A 25,872-nucleotide genomic window follows, 5' to 3' on the forward strand; every position below is an offset into this window, starting at 1 on the left:
GAGAGAGAGAGAGAGAGAGAGAGAGAGAGAGAGAGAGCATGAGCATATGCAGGTAAATGTTTCAAGATGAGTGATCTGAAGCTAGAAGACAAAACAATGAAGCTGCAATATAACCAATTCAAGAACATATATTACGGAAAAAAGGACAACACACATGAATGTACAATATAAACAGGTTTTGAAGATCTCTGAAACAAGTACTTGCTCTATGCCTACAACAAAGTTTCTTGGCCCGTTATTTCTTTTGATTATGGAAACAAATTCTCTGATAACAATTTCCCAAAAACTGAAATAATAAGGTTTGTGCAACCATGCGTCTCTCTGATACTGAACCAAATAAACAAGATATCCTGGGAGCTGAGAAGGATGCACACCAAAGTGGATCTCCCACGTCTGACCCAAGTTGCCGAACAGCAACCATGTCTTGAGCACCACATGTGAACCTCGCTTGCGTGGATCCTGGGGCGGTACAATTAGGTAAAAAAGTTCAACCATTTATTTTTACTATCATGGACACTAAATAAAATGATAACATAAACAAATGCTTTTTTTTACACCCCAAACTAATGCAATATGATGAAGTACACCAATATAAAATACAAAATAACACAAAGCCTACATTCACTGTGAATCAAAACAAATAGAGGTGAGAACGATATCAAATGCACAAACTCAAAAACCTATATATATATATATGTAGTTGTAAACAAAAAGCTCGCCAAACCCTATCAAGGATGATCATAACATGTGCCCATAAGTGCACTGTGTTTGCGTGAGCTACAAATATTAAACATATGGTTGGGCTGGGTCAAATCAGTAATATGGGGAGCTTTGCTCACATACCCTGAAAACTCTCCATTGAAACAGATAAAATGAATGAAACTCAACGGACCTTTCCCCTTATGGGCTTTACTGAGGATTAGGCCCCACATCAGTGGGATCCAAGGGCAAGGTTTCAAGGCATTGAACCTAGGACTGAGCAGTATCCGAACAGACCATACTGACTAATTCACATAAATCAGTTTGTTTTAAAAAAATAAAAAAATAAGGTGCTCCTAGGACACAAGCTCCTCGCTTTTGGGAGGGTACGAAAAGGTCGTCACAGTGTGCGTAGCCTTACCACTTAAATCAATTTGGTTAATTTTTTCAATTCAATTGGTTTAGTACGAATTTCTGAAAATTTTGGTTTTTTGGTTTTCAATTCAGAATACCCAATTTGTATATGGCTAGCTGACTTTAACCAAACGCATGTGTTACATATTTAAGTCTTTAACTGAATATACCTTCCCTAACCCTTAATTCATTCATTCCCCCCCCCCCCCCCCTCCCTTTTCCATCATTCTCAAATCCCATGTCCCATTTTCGCTAAACCCTAGCCCTCAAGCCTCATCCTCCAGGCTCCAGTGATTAGCAGCATTGGCTCCTCCAGCAAACAGTGCCAACTCAGGACCTCAGCCAGCAAATGTCGAGTGGCAAATCCCCTCGTCCTCCAGTGACCAATACTCAAGCCTTGGCCTGCCATGGCATCATCCAGAATCTCCATATCTCCGAATTTGCATTGCAGGAATCTGAGTTTTTGAATTCAGCAAACATCGAATGTTTTTTATTTTTACTATAGATAAAGAAGCTTCATTGAACTAGAAAGGAGAAACTATACAATAAAGGAGAAAAAGAAGTCCTCATTCACAAAAAAGAAAATCACAAACAAGATAAATTTAAAACAGCTGCACAATCTCGGTTGACATCTTCAAAACAACATTATGCTACACTATAAGCACAAAAAGAAGCCAAATACCTTAGATCCTGTCCCAAAGAAGCCCGACTGAGAATATCGTTCCAAGGAAAAAATTCTAGCATTCCTTTTCATCCAAATGCCCCATAACACAGCAGAGAAAGCACACAACCACCATCTTTTCTCATCCTTACCTTTCCAAAATCAGTAAAAGATATATCCAAAAGCTCCTTCACTGACTTTGGAAAAAGCACACTTCACAAAATAAATTCCAGAAAGAGTATTCAACAAATCCCAAGCAAAAGACCAAAGCAAAAACATGAGACGTGAGTCATTTATTGGGAAGCAAGGCTCTAGAAGGCCTCCTACTCTGTAGCAACAAAACTCTATGAAGTGTAGCCGAAAAAAATGCCTTTATCTTATAAGGAGGTTAAGTCTCCTAAAATCTCCAATAGAGATGGAAATCTACATCCTCCTTAATAAGGTGATAAAAGAAATATTTGCATGAATAACCCCAAAGGGATCCAAAGATCAGACTCTAAAATCACATACTAGAGATATGGCAACCCCTCAGTTCAACGAGCAAAGGAGACGCAGTTCCTCAACCTCTCTATCATTTAAATCCCTTCAAAAATGAAAGTCCCCAAGAAAAGGAATCTGTCTCAAGAGAAAGAAACAAGAAAATCAAATCATTGTGGTGAGAAGAAAGACAATACTAGCAAGACGAGCAACAGGATAAGCACCCCCACCCTAAAAAAAAATAAAAAAATAAAATAACACCTTCTCAGAACCAAATATGATCCCCTCACCCAATTGAAACAGAGGAAGAAAAAGCAGAAATACCTGAAAAAAGAACTTCCAAGGACTCTCAAGGGTTTCTTAACCCCAAATTTGCATCCCACCCGTTTATCTTGTATGCCATTATATTTTTTATTGCTTTGTGCCCAAGGAAATTCACCTCCATGGGAAATAGCCATAACCATTTAGCCAAAAGCAGTGCGTCTTTAGACACCAAATTACCAAGTCCTAACCCTCCATCCTTTGAACTGCACACCACTTCCCATTCAACCAAATGATCTCTCTTCTCCCTGGCAGCTGGTCAAATAAAATCACTCATTACCCTCTCAAGCTTTTGAAATACCCCTTTTTGGAATTCTAAAATCAACAACAACAACAAGCCTTAAGTCCCACTAGACAGGGTTAGCTACATGAATCCTTTTTTGCCAATTCACCCAATCAAGAGAATTGTCCTCCTCTAGTTTAAGATTTGTGTTGAATCCTTCCGAGTTATTTTAGGTCTCCCCTACCCCCTATTAATACGAGAAACAATAACTCACTCACTCCTCCTCATAGGTGTGCTACTAGGCCTACGTTTCAAATGCCCAAATCATCTAAGCTGCCGCTCCCTTATCTTGTCTTTAAGTGGTGCTATGCCTAGTTTATTGTATATATGTTCATTCCTCAATTTATCTTTTAACATTATAACCACTCATCCACCTTAATATTTGCATTTTGGCAACGGTAACTTACTTTTTGTACTTGTTGTTTCTTAGTTGCCTATATATGTTCATTCCTCAATTTATCTTTTAACATTATAACCACTCATCCAACTTAATATTTGCATTTTGGCAACGGTAACTTACTTTTTGTACATGTTGTTTCTTAGTTTGCCCAACATTCTAATTCACAAAGCATGTATGGCCTTATAGTCATCTTATAGAACTTTCCTTTTAATTTTAAGGGTATTTTACGATTACAAACATGCCTAATGCACTCCTCCATTTTACCCAACCTATTTTAACTTTATATATTACATTCTCTTCAATTTCCCCTTCTACTTGTATAATAGATCCAAGATATCAAAATCTACTAGTGCTATTAATTTCTTGATTATCAAGTTTAATCTTCTCTCCAATACTCCCTGTTCTTTTTTTTTCTTTTTTTTGGTAAAAGAGGGCGACACCTCCTAAACTTTATTAAAAAACCCCTCACTTATGACGAAGGAAAACCATGGTTACAATTTTGAGACTTTGGGACAATAAAAACAAAATTTCAAGACCCTAAAACTAACTTAACCAACATAAACCAAACCAAAAAACCAAACACCAGCAACCAAAAATCTAAGAAACTAAACCACTAAAAGTGTAATAATACAAAACATCATGACCGCAAAGAAGGAAAACTCAACAAGTCCAATCGAATCATTCCCTTGACATGCTAAGGAAGATCATCTTGGCAACTATATGATCGAGAAATACCATATTCACCTTGTTTGGCAAAGAAATCTGCACTTTTATTCGCCTCCCTGTAAACATGTTCCACTTTGAACTGTATGCCTCTTAATACTAGCATAAGTTCTTCCCACAAATCCCATAAGTTCCAAAACGAGCACTTCCCAGAATTTATCCACTGAACCAACAAAGGAGAGTCACATGCAATCTCCACTTGATCAAATCCGAGATCTTTGCACAGATTAATCCCTAAAATAATCGCCTTCAATTCAGCCATGTTATTTGTTCCATAACCCAATAATGAGGAAAAAGCTGCTTTAAATAAACCTTTTTCATCTCTTATCACGCCTCCACCACCACAATTCCCTGGGTTACCTCTACAGCTCCCATCCACATTCAGCTTAACCCAACCTATCCCAGGTTTACACCATCTAACTACACGAGGAAGACGAACCCCCACATTTTTTACATGAATATCCAAAGCACGAAGGACTGCAATATCCGTGCAAGAAGCAGGTGCACATTTATTTAACTTGTCTGAAATGGATCTTAGCCAATATTTAATATCAAGCCACACAATTCTCACCGAATCATGAATTGATTCCATCCTAGCTCTACATCGACGAGTCCAGAGTCTCCAAATGATGAGACTAGGTATAAGACCTACCAAAATGCCTAACTGTGAGGTCCGTCTTGCACAACTAAACCAGACATTAACTCTGCCTTTCCAAGTACTTGTTGCCATACAATTGACACCCAACGCCACTGCTGCTTTTTTCCATACCTCTTAAGCAAAAGATCCGGTGCAAAACACATGGTCTAGAGATTCAATCTTGGCATTTGAACAACAATCACATCGAGAGGCCATCTGGACACCTACTTCTTTAATACGAGTATCAACCGGAAGACAAGCAAACCAAGACTTTCACATACAAATTGACACCCTTTTTGGCAACATTGGATGCCAGATCCATTTTGCAACTGAGAATTCCTCTTTATGCTCCCTTATAATTTCTCAAGCACTTGTCGTGGTGAATTTTCAATCTGTTGAAGGTTTCCAAATTATAGAAATTACATTATAGAAATTACATGTCATATATTTTGTTTTATTCCAACTTGTACTAAAATCATTAAACTTTAAAATGCTTCTCCAAAGTTTTAACTTAGATTCAACACCACTCCTACTTTCATAAATCAAGAAAATATCATCCACAAACACAATAGGTGTACATCAATGTTCTACCTTTAGTCCTTATCTTTTTACTAGTAATTGATGAAATTATTAGAAATATCCAAAATGAGATCCCTTGGTGTATGTTGTTTGCTGATGATATCGTGTTGATTGATGATAGTAGGAGCAGAGTGGAGTCTAATCTAGAACTTTGGAAAGCCACATTATATTCTAAAGGGTTTAGGATAAGTAGGAATAAGACACAATATATGAAATGTAATTTCAGTAATGTAAGGAGTAGCAATAGAAAGAAGATTAAACTAGATAATCAAAAGATAAATAGCACCAATAGATTCAGATATCTTGGATCTATTATGCAAGGTGAAGAGGAAATTGATGAAGACGTAGTACTTAGAATTAAGACAAGTTTGGTAAAATGGAGGAGGGTGTCAGGCGTGTTGTGTGATTGTAGAATACCCTTAAAATTAAAAGAAAAGTTTTATAAGGCGGCCATAAGGCCAGGTATGCTTTATGGTTCAAAATGTTGGGCAACTAAGAAACATGTACAAAAAATGAAAGTTGCTAAGATGCATATGTTAAGGTGGATGAGTGGTTTAACATTAAAAGATAAAGAAATGAACATACACACAATAATTTAGGAATAGCACCAATTGAAAACAAGATAAGGGAGGGGCGACTTAGATGGTTTGGGCATTTGAAACGCAGGCCTCATAAAGCACTTGTGAGGAGAAGTGAGTTATGGTTTCTAGCATGAAAAGGGGTAGGGCTAGGCATAAAATAACTTGGAATGAGGTAGAGAGAAAGGATTTAATAGCTCTTAATTTGATAAGAGGAAAATGCTCTACATCGGGTGAATTGGCGAAAAAGGATTCATGTAGACGACCCGACCTAGTGGGGCTTAAGGCTTGTTGTTGTTGTTGTTGTTGTATCATCTGCAAACAAAATACACCAAGGGATCTCGTTTTGGATATTCCTAATGAGTTCATCAATAACTAAATCAAAAAGATAAGGACTCAAAGTAGAACCTTGATGAACATCTACTGTGATTGGAAAGTGTCTAGATTCCTCCTCCTAGAGTCATAACACTAGTCATTACTCTATCATAGATATCCTTAATGACCAGTATATCTACTGCAGACTCCCTTCTTTTCTAAAACCCACCAAAGAACTTTCATAGGTACCCTATCATAGGCTTTCTCTAGGTCAATAAAAACCATATGCAAGCCCCTCTCTTTTCCCTAAACTTTTTCCATTCATCTTCTTAAAAGATGAATAGCTTTTGTTGCCAATCTCCCAAGCATAAAACCAAATTACTTCTGTAAAATTCTTATTTCTAGTCTTATTCTTTGTTCAATTACCCTTTCCCATAGTTCCATTATATGACTCATAATCTTAATTCCAAGACAGTTACTACAATTTTGAATATATCTTTTGTTTTTGTATAAAGGTATTAACCTGTTTTTCCTCCATTGCCTCACTATTTTCTAGGTTTTTATAATGGTGTTGAATAGATTAGTTAACCATATACTTCCTTTATCCCCTCAACATTTCCAAGCTTCAATTGATATGTCATTTGGCCCTCTAGATTTCCCACTTTTCATCTTTTTTTAAAGCCATCTTAACTCCAAGGACTCTAACTTTGAGAATAAATCTCTTATTTTTAGTCTTTCGCTGTTTGCCACTTCCAAGCTCAAGCTTTCAGTTTGGTTTTCATTAAACAACTTATTAATTATCTGCACCACCTTTTTTTTATGTCTTCTTCTCACCTAGAACCTTTTTTGCTATCTTTATGATAGAGTTAGCCATTTTATTCCATATAATGTTCGCATCTACCTTATCCCCTATTATCCAATCACTCTCTTAATCATTTTATCTTTGAATTTTACTATATTTTCTCCCTTCAATCTCCACCACTATATTTTCTTCCATTTTTTAGTATATATCTAATACTATCTATCTTGTGCAGTCAAACTTTCACCTTGGATAACTTTACAATCTTTAAACAAAAGACAATCTCCCCTTCCTAGTTAAGGAAAAATCTATTTGCCTTTTATTTTGCCCACCTTTGAAAGTTATTAAAATGTTCTTTTTTTTATAAAGCACGTATTCAATATAACCAAATTGTTGGACATGGCAAAATCTAAAATGAGATAAAAAAAAAAAATATAGAGGAATAATAGACAGGCCTTTTAGCTACCTTAGTCACCATTTGATTCCAAAAAACTAAGGAAAGAGGCCTACCTCCCCAAGGGACATCTAAATAGGTCAAAGGCTACTCTAAAATACCACACCAGCAAAGGAGTTCAACTCCAAGAGCCTCTTTTGAGTAAGATTAACCATCCCAACACCACTTTTACCCAAATTAATTCTAAGACCAGAAACTCTCTTAGATATGCTCAATATAGGCCCTATAAAGAGAATGTTTATGAAATGATCAACATGGTCATCCAAGAATTTGATAGTCTCATTAGCAAATTGCAAATGAGACACTACCACTTCCTCCTTACCTACCTTAAGACCCCTCACTGCTCCCATCTACCACCCCATCTATCAATTTACTTAATACATCCACCACAAGGACAAATAAGAAAAGGCAACAAAGGAGAGAAGGCAATAAAGGATATCCACTTGCCTAGTCTCTTTAGAAGAACCAAATTGTTCCTTAGGCTACCCCATTAATAATCACTGAAAAAGAAGCATTAGAAAGACAGCCCCTAATCCAATTCCTCCACCTCAAACCCTTTTCTCCTAAGCACCCCATCCAAGAACTCCCAAGTAACTCTATCGTACATCTTCTCAAAGTCTAACTCAAATATAAAGTTCTTATTTTTTTCTATGACAAACATCTTTCACCACCTTGTTCACAATCTAGATAGCATCCACAATTTGCCTCCCTCGCACAAAAGCACTCTAGGCAAGAGATATAATATCATTAAGAGAATTCAACCTATTACCAAGCACCTTGGCGATGATGATCATATACACACTAGATACTAAACTAAATAGGAAAAATTCTTAACGTAATCGACCTATTTTTTTTTCTCAAGTGCCAATCTATAAAAATAGAATTAACACTCTTTCCCAATTTTCCATCACCATGAAACTCATAAAAAATCCTTCATAAAATCCTACCTCGCAATCCCAACACTCTTGAAAAAAAGCTATATGAAACCCATCCGAACCAAGAGCTTTATCGCTTTTTAGACTAAACGGTACAGCCCTGACCTTCTTCCTTAAAAGGTCTCTCCAACCAAGACATGTGTATCAAATGTAAGACTCCACTCCAATCCCTCTATAGGCCTTTCTAAATCTTCCTCAGAAAACGAGTTTAAAAATTAGAGACCTCTTATGCTAACATCCTAACATCTGTCTACTTCCCCAATTGTCACAGACCAAACACTTCACACCGTGTGAAAAGCCATGCAGCACTAGTTGCAGCACACAAGCTTAACTAGTCAACTAAAAGTAAACCACAAATTCACCACATGAACAAGTTCACAAGCCGTACCCAGTGCACAAGGCTCCCACTTTGAGTGGGGTCTGGGAGAGGTGGATGTCGCCAAGCCTTAACCCCCATTTTTGGAGAGGCCGCTCCCAAGTCTCGAACCCGAGACCACCCATACCGAGGCAGAGGCACTTGCCATTGCACCAAGGCAGCAAATTAAGCAGAAACAATAACCAATAATGAAAGTAAATACAACTATACAAGTCAAGTGGTAAACCAATAAGCAATGAAATTTGTATCATCACGCTTTCCTAGGAAACATGTGTTTAATGAGAGAAACAAGTAGGCTAAACAAGTTCACAATAACAAGTAAGCTTTACAGTGATTGATGAACACTCATCCTCTCCTAAAGAACTTTGTATGCAATTCCTACTCTAACAATGGGAAACATCGCTTTGACCTTGGAGTCATACTCCTTTTAGCACTAAGGCATTAACCTTCTCAAAAAATAAAACCTACACTAGTATTTCATGCTGGTTACCCACTCAATGCACACAAGATAAGCAGTCACAAGCAAGCATAATTCCTTTCAGTCATTCTTCAAGCTCACCTTCCTAACTTCCTGATCTATGGGAAACCCCTCCTCAATCTCTTTCCTATCTAGCAAACTCAAATCACTAAGTACTTATTTTTTTACCTCCATCTCCAAACACCTCTAAATTCCACTTCTTCAATACCCCTCTAATGCCCTTAATCTTCTTCATAAACGTAAAATCTTCCCACCCAACAATGTCAAACCTACTTCAAGTCTCCTCAACTAAATTATGAAAACCTTCCTTGAACAATCTTGGTACATGACACCAATCCTCAACCCCAATTCTTCTATATAATTATGCATCATCTATTTGCCACCTAAAAAAAAACACCTTGAGTTACAATCCCCCTTTTCTAACCTATTAGATTACCACTTTACCTAAAAACTTAAGCTAATAAGTTATGGGCCAACAATGTATATCAAGCTTTACCACTCCCCTGCATGTGCAGCCCTATAGCACGTGGAGAGATAAACAAATGATAGATAACACCCTTTATAGGGAATGTAGTAATTTTTATAAACAGCACACAATAAACACATGCAACAAGACCTCTTGGTAACCAGCTCTAATACCATGTTAGATCACCACTTCACCAAAAAACTTAAGCTATTAGGTTGGCCAACAATGTATATCAAGCTTTAATCTAACCAAATTAAATTTAGTTTTAGCCTCCAACTCCTAACCTCCTTGAAAAGAACATTCTCTATCGTCTCATTCGTCAAGCTCACCTTCCTAACTTCCTCCAAACACCTCAAATTCCACTTCTTCAACACCTCTCTAATCCCCTAAAGTTTCTTCATAAACCTAAAATCTTCCCACTCAACAAGATCAAACCTACTACGAGTCTCCTCAACTAAATTATGAAAACCATGATGATCCATCTATACATTCTCAAATCAAAAGGAGTTGGGACCCATCTACCCTTTCTAGACTCCAACCAATGAGGAAAATGATCTGAAACTTGAGTGAGATCAAGGAAACTCCTACTCATCAATAAAAAGAAAATGATCTAACTGACTACCTATCATTCTTATTTAACCCCCCCCCCCCCCCCAAAAAAAAAAAAGTAAACAAAACATTCTGCAAGAGAATATCTCCCAAACCACATTCCCTAATCAAATTATTAAAAAACTACATTCCATATGAAACCTCTCACTGCCTCTTTTTCTCAGCGAAAACCTAACATTAAATCCACCCCTAATCAGCCATTTAGGGTAACCATCCTATACACAACCCCCAACTCCTCCCAAAATTGGGACCTAGAGGTCGGTCTAGAAGGACTATAGAACAAAGTAAACCACCATTGTACCCTTCCCCACCTCCAACAACAATGACAAGGAAAAGAAACCCTTAATACAATCTACCCTATAAGCCTGTCCCAAACCACCAATATACCTCTAGAAACCCCTCTTGAAATAGAACAGCTCGATCTTCACCTTTACGTAGCCATATCTTCCTAATCATACCCCACCAACACATTCTAGCTTTGTTTCCTGCAAAAGTAAAATATCAGGAGAGTATTTAGGCACTAGTTCTTGGACCACATCCCTTTTCCTCAATCATCTAACCCTCTAACATTCCAACTCATTATCCTTATGTTTTAAATCTTGCCCACTTTACCTATTCCTCCCTCCCTCCGCCACCCCCGCTCCCACCCCAAAGTTTATTGAAGATTCTACATTGTTTTGACACTTAACTCTTTTTTTTTCTCTCTCTCTCTCATAAGTCTTTGGCAAAACACTCACTGTAACCTCCTTTCCTAAAGGGCTCACCAATTTTAACTCCATCCTCTCAAGGAGCCCTTGTGGTTCGATTGTCTCTCTCACCCTCTCCCCACCTTTAGCATCCGCCCTCTGGCACAAAGTATTATTTAGTAAATTATGCATATTACCTGGAATGGAAGAATGGCTTAAAAAGGCATAGAAACCCCTTGAGCATCAGAGATCACTTGAGATTTATCCAAGACTCTCTCAATATTACCCACAGGATCATTATAAGAAGAAAATGAATTACTTGTAATAAAGGCTAAAATTCCTTCCATAACTACAATGCTTTGTATGCCTGCAGCTTCCTTCAATTGGCAAACACCAACCTGTACACTCTCAGAATTACTCTCCGTTAAAGCTTGATATGCATTGTTGGCACACAACCTAATAGCTTAAGCCTTTAGGTAAAGTGGTAATCTAACATGATATCAGAGCTGGTTACTAGAAGGTCCTAGGTTCAAGTCTTGTTGCCCGTGTTTATTGTGTGGTGTTTAAAAAAAATTATTGTGTTCCCTATCATAGGTGTTATCTACTGTGTGTTTATCTCTCCACGTGTTGTCGAACTGCATGTGCAGGGGAGTGTTAAAGCTTGATATACATTGTCGGCCCACAACCTAATAACTTAAGCTTTTAGGTAAAGTGGTACTGTGGTAGTCTAACACCTTCAGAATCCATTGTCTCCCCCCTCTTGCTGCTTAGATTATTCACAACCCCCCAATTTCATTAAGCCCAAACCTGACGGCTCAATATCTTTAAAGTTTCATTTACCCAATTCATCTCTAACCCCATGGATTTCAATCAGTTGTTCCAACAGTAAACCTCTTTCAGGGTCACTCATACTATCATAATCATAATTATCCTCCTCACCGAAAATGTGGGACAAGGGAATATTAAGTCCATCTTCCTCCAGCATCACATCCTTCTCTTTTGCATTGAACTTATCTTTAATATTGCCCAAATAATGTCTAGTCTCGTCTTTTCTAGAAATAATATCCCAAGCAGAAGGTTCAGAGTCCCCATCAATTACAAGTTTACAATATCTTCCTTCGCACAATTCCCTCGACACATGTCAGAACAGGCAGATCAGAACAAGCATTGTTTCCCTCCTTTTTTCCTGAGATCAACTGATACACCTGGAACCATATCAGAACCGATCATGTCTCTCAAACATCTGACACAGAATCTTCATCTGGACCCAGCATACCTATGTCATTTCTTTCAAACTCTTTGTCAGCCCTTTTATTCTCGATGCTGGGCTTAGATCTGGCACCCTAAATATACTCTCTTAGCACCAGCCCAAACCCTCACAAAAGGTTGTCTAAAGAGCTGGGTTGACTCAAAAGAAAGAAAAAAAAAACTCCATTATGCCCAGTATCTACTAGTCCAAAACTCCAATTTTCCTTTTCCAACCTTGCCCCCATCTCCGCTTACTGTAAAATGCCCATTTCATGATGGACTGCTTACTACTTGATTGCGAACCCAACCCATCGAGGCCACCCCAATTATACCTAACCTCTAGAATATCTCAGTGGAATTTGAAGCTGAAATTCCTCCGAATCCTTGGCCTTAGAATCTATCTCTTCCAACTGCAATCTCTGGAAACATCCTCTACCACTTGCAACTTCTGACCAAGCTCACCGGCAGTGTTATCTTCCCTAACAGATTGAATCCCAAATGTGAGAGCATCCACATACCTAGGTTTATTTTCTAACCTCTGAAACACTGACAACTTCTTTTGAGTTTCCAGAATATTGAACTACCCACAATCCATGCAAATTAAACAGTAGAATAGCCAAGTGGTCGACTAATGTGGTGCTAATAAAATAGACGAATGTTAAATGGTGAACATGCATTGGCTTCACTGACCTTAATAAGGCATGCCAACACAATAGTTTTCAATTTTGAGAGTTAACTTACTTATGAACTCCACATCAGGGCACAAACTACTGAGTCTCACGAATTCCTTCTCAGGATATAATCAGATTAAAAGGGCACCCGAAAGGCAAAGGCTACCTTCATTACCACTAAGAATATATATTGCTACACGGTTAAGCATTTTGATTTGAAGATATTAAGATCCATCTATTAATTCCTATTAACCACATCTCAAGGAGTTGCTTGGGCACATTCGAGGCTTACATGGATGGCATAGGCTTGTCAAGAGTAGAAGAGTTGAGTAGTATTGTGGAATTTGGACCTTGGGCCCACTTTTGAGAAAATATGGTTCTAATTTTAGAAAAATGGAGTCGCCACCTGTTTTTCGTTTTTAAGGGAAAAATTAAAATAGGAAAGAAAACCCTAATTGACATCACCAAAAGGTCCTTAAAAAGACTCTAAAGGGAAAGGCAAAAATCTACGCCCACAAGGCTGTTCAGTGGTCAAGTTATCCACACAAGACAGGGTTAGGCTAACTTAGGCATTTGTTTGGCCCTAACGGCCTCTACTAATGAATGGAGGAAACTCTAGTGTTCATTTGACTAATACAAATGTGCTCCATGGACCTAGATATAGACTAAGCATGCAAACTCTAATAGCACTTCGATTATTGTATTTTTAATACTTGTTATGAATTCAACATTCATGTGATCCCGTGACCTAATCGTGTAGAGTATGTGTGTAACGCATGGATGACAAGTATTATGAATGGAACATGGAGAATGATGCATATGAAGTGGAGTCTACAGCTATATTCTACTTTGTTTAATTTTACACAAGGTCATAAGCCAACCCTATTCGATAGATTAAACATGAGAAAACAAACAAGCTTGCACGCACATCATGATTAAGAAAAAAGTCTATAAGCTTAATATTTCTTTGTTTTTGGTTTATTCGGCTAACTTCAATTGTGTAAGAGAGCCATTTTACATTTGTTGTCATATTCTTGTTTGCAAAACTAAATTGTTGTCATATTCTTGTTTGCAAAACTAACATTTTCTTGAATCCATCATTTTCTTTACCCAGAAGTCTGCGGGTCTATAATCCTTTTTCATGATTGTTATCCTCTATGTTAATTTTATTTAGTTTAGCATCTTTCTTAACTTTACTAAATTTATAGATTTTTCTATAAAATGAGATTTTACTTACCACACGTGTTAAATTGACAAATCATAATGATCAGAATTATTGTCATTGTCATTTTTTATTAACGTTATTGTCATAATTTTTTCTTAATGAAACTCATTATCATTGTTATTCATTACCATCTTATTAATGTTGGAAAAGATCAACTATGTTTAACGCTTTATTTAATATCTTTCACTTTTTTTAGATAAGAAAAATTACATCATTAGAAAAGAAACTAAAATACAAACTTTGGAGGACAACATCCTCAAGTGAACATCTAAAAAACAACTACAAAAGTGTCGTTCTCCAGTCTCTTTGGAGGTCAAACTCTAAAGCATTCCCAAAGAGTGAGCCCAAATAGAAGTGAAAGAAACTACTTTATCCCATAACAAGTGCAAAGATACAGTTTAAGCATTGAATGTTCGTGCATTTCTATTTGCCCAGAGAGTATAAAGAATAACATACACTGCACAGTTCCATAAGGCTTCCCTTTTTACTCTTTCTAGAACTCCAATGCTGCATCAACAAGAATTCATCCACACTTGGGGAGGCTGCCCATGAATCACTAAAAATAAAGAACACGGTAAACCAAAGTTGTTGCGCCACCCAACATACATAGTGTGTTGGTTGGACACTAAGCACATGATACCTATGTATGGGCTAATAGCATATGGGGTCTCCTTACCTATAACAAGAACCCGAAGAATTCCCTAACCAAACCCTAGAATCACTCCCCGAATGAAGAACAAAAAGAATCCAAAACATTCAGCAAATTGATGAGCTCATTAACCTCTCTTTCCTCAAGATTCCTAAGAAAGTGGAAATTCCAAGTAAGAGTGCCCCCTGCCAAGAATAAAAGGAAGAGATTGAAGCAATGTTTTAAAAGGCAAAGGCATAAGGCGAGGCATTTTAACCCTCATAAGGCGAGGCGTAAGCCTTAAGGCGTTGGGGCGTGAGCCTTTTGAGAATTTGTTTTTTAAGATAAAAATTTGTTAAATAAATTATATATATTTAAAATAAAGTAAAAATTAAGAAAATCACAAATATAATGTAAAAAAGAAAAACTAGATTTACTTCGCAAGATACTTGTTGGTCATTCAAAAATTGCTAACTTGAATACATGACATAAATCATGACAATAGATAGCTATAGCTGCTATACCATTACAAAGATCAAACTATTTTCATGATGCAAGATACAAGTCCAGTTATTTTGGAAAGGTTGAGGTTCAAGAGTTTTAGAAATAAACTCATATTATGACATTCCCTTTGTACAAACATGTAGTTAAAATTTTCTAACCAATTCTAACTTGAGAATCACACACCCAAAATGCGTAAGCCTCAGCTAAAAAAGCACAAAAGGCGTGCTTTTTGTAAAAATGTGTGAGCCTCAGCATGTAATGCGTTAGCCTTTTTGGAATTTGGTATTTTAAATTGAGCTTCAAGGCGTTTAAGCATGCCTTGCCTTGAGGCGAGCCTTTACTGAGCCTTTTAAAACACTGGATTGAAGCATTATGAATGGAAGATGATTTGAAAAGACAAGGTAACAAGGCCTCCAAGGTAATCTCCCCCACTCAAAGATCCTCCCACAACCAAATCAAATCGCCATTACCCATTATGAAGAGGGTGATAGGAAAGAACAACTAGGCAATTTGGGTAACAAAGTTCCTGCAACACACATGAGAAACATTGCCACTTTTTCTTATATCCAGCCATTCTAATGACATTATGCCAAAGGGAATTCTCTATCAGTGAAACTAAAGAAATGTTGATGGAAACCACATTACCAAGCCCCAAACCCCGTCAAGACTTGGGTCTCCTAACCACATTCCAACAAAAAAGGTGATCCTCTAATTATCTCCGGGGCCTGACTATAAGAAATCTCTTATAAGCTTCTCCATAACACTTGCTACCCTCCCAAGAACTCTAAAAGGGATTTTAAAAAATAAATAAATAAAAATATTGGAAAGGGAAGCACTAATGAGTGTAATATGACCTAAAGGATAAATATACTCTCTTCCACCCCTTCAATCTCCAACCACTCTCTCAACCATGGATTCCAAAAGCAACTAAGTAGGGTTACCCCCTAAATAAAGACCTAAGTAAGACAAAGGCCAAGCCAAAGAGTTGTAACTGTTAATGATTATTTAATCATTTAGCATTATTATGAATTTTTAGAGTTTGGTTTGTAATAAGTGTAAGTTAGTAAAGAGTATTATGGTCATACCTATTGTACTTGACATATATTATAAATAGAGGGAGAGACCTATCATTGAGTTTAGGTCTTCCATTTTACACAATTATTCAACATGGCATCAAAGCATGATTCTGAAACCTAAACCCTAAGTGTTACCACCACCATCAAACCGAAGCCTGAAACCTAGAATCCGCTGCATGTCTATCATCATAAAAGATTTTCTAACGATACTATTATCCTAGAAACAGCCAGCAGCAGCAGAAAGTCAGACCAGTCACCGGATTTTCTGGGTGACACTGCCAGTTCGAGAACATCAAATCCACTATAGATATGTCAAAACCAACACCATAGTCACCCACAGACACTGCCGATCTGCCCCCCTCCCACTGAAATCCCACCTCCAGGCAGTGTCCCACGCACCCTCATGCGTTAGACGGAGGCTGTAAGGGCCGACCTCATGCACCAGTGCGTGAAGCCACTTTTGGGCATGGTTTTGACCTGAAATGATCCAGTAGTGATCCAATCTCTCTATTAACATGTTTTTGGATTTTTTCGTGATGTTTTTTGCATGAAGTTCTCACCTTTTTTAATTGCTCAATTGTGGCACACAAGGAATGGTTGTTTGATGCTTCATGAAGCAGTTTATCAATGGTAATTGAGTTTATTGGGTCTGAAACAATGGGATTTGCTGTGTTTTTTTTATTCAATGATCTAATTCCTTCCATATATCAAAATATCAAGCTGCTGGACATGTATTTTGCTCAAAGATCCAATCTTTGTTTAACCATGCACTCATGGTAATTCATCAGTTGTTGTTCAGTGTTAGTAACAGTCATTGGTGACTTTCTTGGAGCAGTGACAGTGCTCATAAGCTGTTTTTTGTGAGGCAATGGCAGTGTTATATAAGTTAGTTGGTGATTTATCCATGGTAGTTTCAACGGTTCACTTCTCCAATTGTTTTAATGCTGTGAGTTGCTTTCTTGGGGCTGTGTTTGAGTTTCTTGGTGCTGTGGCAGTCTTGTACTGATTTATCTGTGACTTGTTCATGGTTGGTCACCTTAATCGTGGTTGTTCCAATTGTTCCAACAATTAATCTTATGGTCATTGGTCTGAGTTTTTGAATGTTGGGATGGAGTCTGCAAATCCCAAAAGTATGGTTCCTTAGTTAATCACTTGTTTGAGTGAACTGCATACCGTGACCGAGGTCTTAAATTTTGATTTCGACTCAAATTTCGAAGCTCCAAGAGTACGGAAATTTCGATTTCTTCGATTTGAAAAAATAACGGAAATTAGTAGTAAAGCATGGAATTCTTGGTGAAGCTTTAGAAATGGTTAACAAACATAATAATATAAGTTTTAGGACTAATATATTACAAATTAAATACATCTATGTTTTGTATGAGGTGGAAAAGTTGTAAAATAGTATGTATATCATACATATTTGTGAGATAATGTACATTAAACATATTTAGTTAATACAAATGAAATACATAAATCATTTAAATATTATTTAATTTAGACATGAATGGTTTAAAAAAATGTTACTGTAAGTTTAATTTTTCGTATAACTTCAAAAGCATTTGTAATAATCTTTTGTTTCGATGAAATAAATTAAAATAGAAATTTCACTTCACTCCTAAATTTCTCATTTGAATTCCGAAGAAATTTCATTGTATAGTTAAAATTTCGACAAGTTTCGCTAAAATTTAAAGATTTCGATATATTTCAGATGATTCGTTGAGATTTCAATGGAAATCATGCAAGACAGAAATTGACTGCCATTTCGATTTCGAGGGTGATGGAAATCGGAAATTTCGACAATTTCGTGGAAATTTAAGACCATGACTGTTACTATATCAGAGGAGGAGTATTCAAGGTTTCTACAGTATCATTCGTCTCAACAAGCATCTTCTCACATTGCGTATTTTGCCCAATAAAGTAATCCTACAATTTGTATGTCATCTGGTATCCTTCCTACTAGTCCTTGGGTTATTGATTCTACTGCCACTAATCATATAACAGGTGCAACTAACTTCTTTTCTGATCTCCAGTATCCTAAAAATCTACCTCAAGTTACCCTTGCGGATGGGTCCACTATTGTTGTTAAGGGGATAGGAACAGAAGTCCTACTCCTTCCATCACTCTTTCTTCTGCTTTATACATTCCGAAATCTCCTTTCAATCTCATGTCAATTAGTAAGCTTACAAAGTCACTAAATTGTTCTGCTACATTCTTTCTTGTTTCTGTGGTTATTCATGATCTAAAGACGAGAAATACAATTGGCACAAGACGTGAGGCTCATGGACTTTACTACTTTGAGTCGCCTTCTCCACCCATTGCATACATAGTTGCAGCTATACCACTTCAAATCCATTGTCGCCTTGGTCATCCATCCTTGGACAAGTTGAAATAGTAAGTTCCTACATTGAGTTCTATGTCTAATCTTGAGTGTGAGTCTTGTCAATTGGGCAAGCATCATCATGTTCCCTTTGCTTCTCGAGTCGACAAACAAATGGTTAGTCCTTTCATGCTAGTCCATTCTGATATTTGGGGTCCAAGTTGTGTCACATCAAAGTTGGGGTTTCGGTACTTTGTTACATTTGTTGATGACTTCTCTAGGATGACTTGATTATATTTAATGAAAGATTGTTCCAAGTTGTTTGATATCTTTTGTACCTTTTGTTCCCAAATAAGGATTTAATTTGATATGTTAGTTAGGATACTTTGTAGTGATAATGCTAAGGAGTACTTCAGTACCCAATTCAGTACTTATATGACTAGCTCTAGTATGATCCATCAGTCCTCTTGCGCCCACACTCCACAACCAAATAGGGTTGTAGAGTGGAAAAACAAACATTCTTGAAGTCACTTGTACCTTATTATATCAAATGAATGTCCCCAAAGTTTTCTGAAGTGATGTTGTGCTCTTAGCTTGCTTCCTCATCAATAAAATGTCATCCTTTGTCCTTGGCGGCAAAATCCCATATTCAGTTATCTTCCCTAAGCCTCCTTTGTTCTCCCTTCCTCCTGATATCTTCGGTTGCATGTCCTTTGTCCATTAGTTAACTCCAGGAATGGATAAGTTGGATCCTCGTGCTATCAAATGTATCTTTTTGGGCTATTCCTATACTCAAAAAGGATATCGATGTTATAGTCCTACTTTATATTGATTTTTGTCTCTGCTGATGTCACCTTCTTTCAGTCTACACCATACTACTCTGGTTCCTTGAGTTTTGTTAACCTCAATGAGTTTCTTCCTCTACTTTGCCTCCCAGATCCAAACCTCGTATCTATGCCTGATCCTCCTACATCTTCATCCAGTTTGATTTTTTGTCACCCTCTTATTACTATTTTGTTAGTACTTTGTCTTTCGTTGCTCTTCCAAAATCTAATTCTAAAGCCCTATTCATTCTGGGTGGAGGACAACAATGGTTGAAGAGATGCGTGCACTAGATGATAATGATACTTGGGATTTGGTACCTCTTCCTCCTAATAAGTAAGTGGTTGGTCATCGCTAGGTGTACACTATGAAAGTCAATCCTGATGATTTTATGGCTCATTTGAAGGTTTGCCTTATTGCTAAGGGGTATACTCAGGTTTATGGTTTGGATTATTCAGAAACATTCTCTCCGATCACTAAACTTGCTTCACTACATTTGTTCATTTCTTTAGCCACCACTTGTCATTGGCCCCTACATTGGTTAGATGTGAAGAATGTTTTCCTACATGGTGATCTTCATGAGGAGGTACATATGGAGCAACCACCTAGGTTTGTTGCTCACGGGGATTCAAGCTTAGTATGTCACCTTAAGAAATCATTGTATGGATTAAAACAATCTCCAAGGGCATGGTTTGGCTATTTTAGTGTTGTAGTACTTGATTTTGGCCTTCATCGGTGTGCAGTAGATCACTTTATTTTTTATTGTCATACTCCATCTGGCGGGATTTTGCTTATTGTGTATGTGGATGACATTGTGATCACTGGTGATGATCATCGAGGCATCCAAGACCTAAAGCTTTTCCTACAGAGTAAGTTTCAGACCAAGGACTTAGGACCATTGAAGTTCTTCTTGGGTATAGAAGTATCGAGATCTCGTACAGGAACTGTATTGTCACAGAGAAAGTATGTTCTTGATCTTTTAGATGAGATGGGGTTGTTGGGATCCAAACCTATTGATACACTCATGAATTCCAATAGTAAGTTAGTGCTAGATATGGGTGATTTGTTGCCTAACCTAGGTCGGTATAGGAGACTTGTTGGAAAGTTGAATTATCTCATAGTCACAAAACCAAATATATCCTTCGCAATAAATGTTGTGAGTCAGTTTCTCGATTCCCTGAGAACAAGTACTAGGATGCAATAATTCGCATTTTGAGATATCTCAAAGGTGCGCGAGGGAGGTCTTTTATACCAGGATCGGGGTCACACTCATGTTCAAGGATATACAGATGCAGATTTGGTCGGGTCACCTTCCAACTAAAGATCCACAACCAAGAATTATATCTTTGTCAGTGGTAATTTGGCACATTGAAGTTGATTGCCATTTTATTCGAGGGAAACTTGTACAGAAGCTCATTACAACCACTCATGTGAAGTCCTAGTTTCAGCTTGCTGATTTGTTCACTAAAGCCTTGGGAGGTGCGAGTGTGAAATTCATTTGTAACAAGCTAGGAGCATATGATATATATGCTCTAGCTTGAGGGGGAGTATTAATGGTTATTTAGTCATTTAGCATTATTATTAATTGTTAGAGTTTGGCTTGTAATAAGTGTAAGTAAGGGTATTATGGTCATTCCAATTGTACTTGACATATATTATAAAATACAAATAGAAAGAGAGACCTATCAATGAGTTTAGGTCATCCATTTTACCCAATTATTCAACAGACTACAGTAACCATCAAAAGCCTTAAAAGCATCCAAAACACCATGATCCATTTTAATACTAGCCACCCACTCTTTGCCATATTGATCTTCAATCCCCAAATTCTCAATAAAATAAGAACTCCTCGAAATTTGACATTTCAATTAAGAAAACATATAGTATCATGTAGAGGTGAGACAACTCCAACTCCTCCTATCTATCATAAAACCTCTAATCACTCCCAAACCCTAAGCATGAGTAACCATTCTACTTAAGTAACTTAACCACTCACCACCAAGGTAAACAAAAAGGTAAAAAAAGAGTCCCCTTGCCTTAATCCCTAAGAAGTTGTAAACCATTCCCTATGCTATGCATTCAAAATTGTAGCCATATAGATCAAGGACAAACAAACATTATTTAATCCACTTCCACCAAATTGTTCCAAAACCCTTTTTACCCAACACTTATCCAAAAAAAAAAATCCAACTCAACATATCATAGGCTTTTTCAAAATCTAATTGTAGAATGACACCCTACACCCCTGCCTTGATACAAAACTTCAACCACCTCATTGACTACCAAACAAGGACCAAAATCTGTCTGTACTAAACAAAATCAAACTAAGCCAAAGTCGCTGATCAGGAATATAAAAAAAAAACAGAGACAAAGTCTCATATCCCCTAAAGCCTCTCTTAGTCTCTTAAAAAAACCCTTTGCTAAAATCTTGTAAAAAGACTAGTACCCAAACTAATAGGCCTAAAACCTCTCACCCCCATGAATCATTCTTTCTCAGGAAATAGGGCAATAAAAGTAGAGTTCACATTGTTGCCCACCACCCTATTGTGAGGAACTCATTTTTTTTCTTAATATTAAAAAAAAAAAAAAAACACATAATATCCTCTTGAATGACCTCCCAACTATTTCAGAAGAAAGCAATTGTAAAACCATCAGGTCCTAGATCGTTTTCTTTTCCATCTCAAACACTAACCCTTAACTTCCTCAACATCAAAAGACCTCTCTAACCAAAAGATTTTTTCGTACTTATGGACTCCAATTAAGTCCCTTTACCATCAATAAATGTTGACAACCTTCAGTATATAACTTTATGTTAAATCCCCGATTACCTATCCAATTTGCTTATGATCTCTCACAACACTACCCAAATCTAACTATAGCTCTTTAATAAAGCTTTTCCTCTGTCTACCCATTAACACCCTATGAAACAACCTAGAATCACAATCCCCATCCTGTAGCTAATTAATCTCAATTTCTATCGCCAGCTAATATTGTCCCTCAAAAGAACCACCTCCAAATCATTACCGAGAAGGGCCTTGCCCTGTCCTCCTCACCCAACAACCTACACTCTTCCAATCTATCCAAATTTTCAATCTCAACAAAATTTTCCATTTTTCACTATTGAATATTGCCAAAATCCTCTATGTACCAGTGTTCCACTTTCAGATTGTTTTTCGAAAACTTCAACTTTTTTTATAAACCTGAAAACCTCCCATGCCTGAAAAACACTTTCTCTACACCACTTCTTGATACAATCCCAAAATAAAGGATGCCTTTGCTACATATTCTCAAATCTAAAGAGGGTTGGACCCCACTGAACAGGATTGTTTAATAGCACCGGGCAATGATCAAAAACAAGTCTACCTAAATGCTCATCAACTACATTTGAAAAAGACATTTTCCCAAGCATCAATAAACAAGAACCTATCAATATGAACATGTGGAATGCTCATTGATCAAGGGAATATCCCTAAGCCCACACTCCTCACATCTAACAACACCAAATAGAAAGAGGACCTACCAAACACTCATTAAGCAAAGTTATCCCCATGTCCCAAACCATGACCTGGCCACTCAACACTCCTACGGAAAGATACCCAATCTTTAAGCCTAACTTGCCAAATGCTAAACAAGCATCCACTACATCTAACTTAGGTTCTTGTAAAAAACAGAATGCTGGAATTAACCCTATTAAGTATTAGCTAACTCCTTAAACAGTCTCCACTCACCACAGTAAATTCTAGCACATCCCACGAAAGGATCCTTGACTAATCCCACTAATGGCCCCAAATCTCCTACCCACTTTATCATAGTTATAGAAGAAGCACGAGTAAGGGGCATTTGATAAAACTAAGCATTTAAGTGGAGCAGCTCTAAATCTATGAACAAACTCCCGCATACAAATAGATCGAGTCTTTGAATCTGAATGCTGAATTGTTTCAGTTGTTTGGTTGCTAACCTCTAAATAGTTGTGTTTTTCCTATTTTAACCCTTTGAAATGCCAAGAGCAAAATCGTTAGTTAAAAACAAAAGGCATATTCAACAATCAAAATAGTATTTTATAATAGCAAAACTAATGTCTCTCAAATATAAAACATAAAAATATTTATTAAAAATATTTTCTTTTAATGCGGATGTTAATATGTTATAAAAGAAAAATATTTAATATGTTCACCAAACTCAAAACCATCTTTTACACCCATCATGACTAGTTCAAAAACTGCAAGAAATTACAGCAATTTGCTAATCTCTTGGTCTTTGGCTGGCCAATATTCAATCTGAACACAAAACCAAATAGCAAAAATGTTTGTTGAATCTGCAACAAAACTGATTTGAATTCACATTTAAATAGCTTGAGAGCAAAATTGTTTGCATAATACAAAGCAAACATACAGATCTAACTAAAAAACATCTTCAAGCGTCAATGGATCGATCATTTCAAGAAGTCAAGAACTTCGTGACCACCTTCATGCCTTTAGACACTGCATGCTAAGCCAACTCATCAAATAGAACAAGCCTGACAGCAGTCTAGATCTTGTGCAATATGATAGCAGGTTTCTTGTTGTAGCAAGCAAGCCATGAAGCCTCCTGAGCAAGCTTCTCAGAGAAGCCCCGCAAGCAGAAGAGGTTGTGCACACAGTTGTTTTATGACTAGAGGAGAAGACTGAGAAGCGAGGGGTGTAGATTTTGCATGGCGGCAAATGTGTCAAAATACATTAAAGGCTTGGTGCTCACCGAATCAGCAAGGAGACATATACTAGTTCGGTCAGAGCACTTTCTATCATCCATTTAGAAAACAGCACCGATTCACTTAATATTAGTCCATTAAGAGTTTTTCATCTATTTAGAGGTTGTTAAGTGCAAACAAAATCCAACCCCCCCCCCCCCCACACACACACACACACACTTTTTTTTTTCCCTCCTTTACTATTCCCAAATCCTCTCCTCTTAAGCTTGCCCACTACCCCTCTAGTGGTTTATCAAACTTAGCCCCAACTCATGTAATAGGTTTTGAGTGGCCTGGTTTTCCTCTCATTTCCCAGAAGATCTATGGTTTGGAGATTCCCCTTAGAGCCCTAGATTCCCCATGGTACACAAGTAATTTGAAGTTTGTAGGAAGTAACATCAGAGGATATATACTTCACTATCTTTCACAATTATCATCATTATTATTTATTATAATAAGATTGTCACCTATGGGCATCATCCATTGTTATCATCTACTATTGACATCATCATTATATTGTGGAATTATCGTCGTTGTCGTCATCATCATTATAGTTGTGTTACTGCTGGTAGACTTGTTTCCATCACTACAAATTTCTTAAGTAAAGAAGGTAGGAATTAGCATCAGAGTAGGATATATACTTGACTATCTTTCACAATTATCATCATTAATATTTATTATTGTAAGATTATCAACTATGGGCATCATCTATTGTTCTTATTATCTTCTATAGTCATCATCATTATATTATGGAACTATCATCATCCTCGCCATCATCATCATCTTCATGGTTGCTGTTATTTGAAGACTTGTTTCCACCACTACTACCTTCTTAAGAAAAATAATTTATCATTACTACTAAAGTTTGCGTTTAAAAAATCATTATTATCACTTTCAAAGAAAATCCATGCTCCTGTGCTGCTACCCCTATAAATCAGTCTTGATACAAAGAAAAAATTAAAATTAAAATTAAAAAGCATGCAAAGAAAAGAGGCACGGGGGTTTAGACTTATACCGACAGCCCCAATGGCAATCACCATCGCGAATGATCCAACACTAGCTCGTGCCGCAGTGGAGCGGTGGAGAATGATCACACGACAGGCCACAGCTGAGTTATGACCAGATAGGGAACCAGGCAGCCTGTCAGAGATCCATGGTCAACGGAAATGATGGAGATGAGCTCCACTGCTGCCACTGAAGATTCCGCTACAATGGGTGGTGGCCCTTCAAGGTTGCGTTTCCGGCGTCAATGGGGGTCGCCAAAGGGCAGCACCCATGTTCTCCTTTCTCCTAGAATTTCAGACCATCGGACTTTGCAAGAGTTGATCCCCCCCCCCCCCCAGGCCTCTCGTTTCAGGTTCTTCAGAATGATTTTGGCCAAGACAAAAATAAAAATAGAGAACTAAATGCGGGTGAAGATGTGGGTTAGAGCTCAAGCTGCCGGCGACCATGGATTTCACCGGTGTTCGTACGAAAGCCCCCTAACAGGCGCTGGTTTTTTTCGCAAAATCTCTCCCCTGGTTCAGACGACCCCCACCACCCACCCACCCCCCCCAAAAAAAAAAAAAAAAAAAAAAAACTCTACATTATATATATAACACAGTGAAGAAGGAGAAAACGAAGAAGAGGAAGAAGAAGGAAGTACAAGAAGCAGCAGGGGGTGGGGGCCTTCTGCCAAGGCAGCAGCTGCTGCTGGGCTCTACACCCCTCCCCCATAAACCCTTTTCTTTCTCTACGCAAATAAATTCAGTCATGGGTCCACAAA

General features: G+C 37.5%; 1 long non-coding RNA gene across 1 annotated transcript; it reads right to left on the bottom strand.

The window, feature by feature from the left end:
• Window positions 1-103: 103 nt before the first annotated feature.
• On the bottom strand, window positions 104-25,872 carry LOC131158152 (uncharacterized). The gene is made up of 2 exons (XR_009137413.1): window positions 25,123-25,872; window positions 104-459 (listed from the first exon to the last, which is right to left on the bottom strand). It is a non-coding gene; the product is annotated as an uncharacterized LOC131158152 (long non-coding RNA).

This window comes from Malania oleifera, chromosome 6, assembly GCF_029873635.1.
Source record: "Malania oleifera isolate guangnan ecotype guangnan chromosome 6, ASM2987363v1, whole genome shotgun sequence".
Taxonomy (NCBI): Eukaryota; Viridiplantae; Streptophyta; class Magnoliopsida; order Santalales; family Ximeniaceae; genus Malania; species Malania oleifera.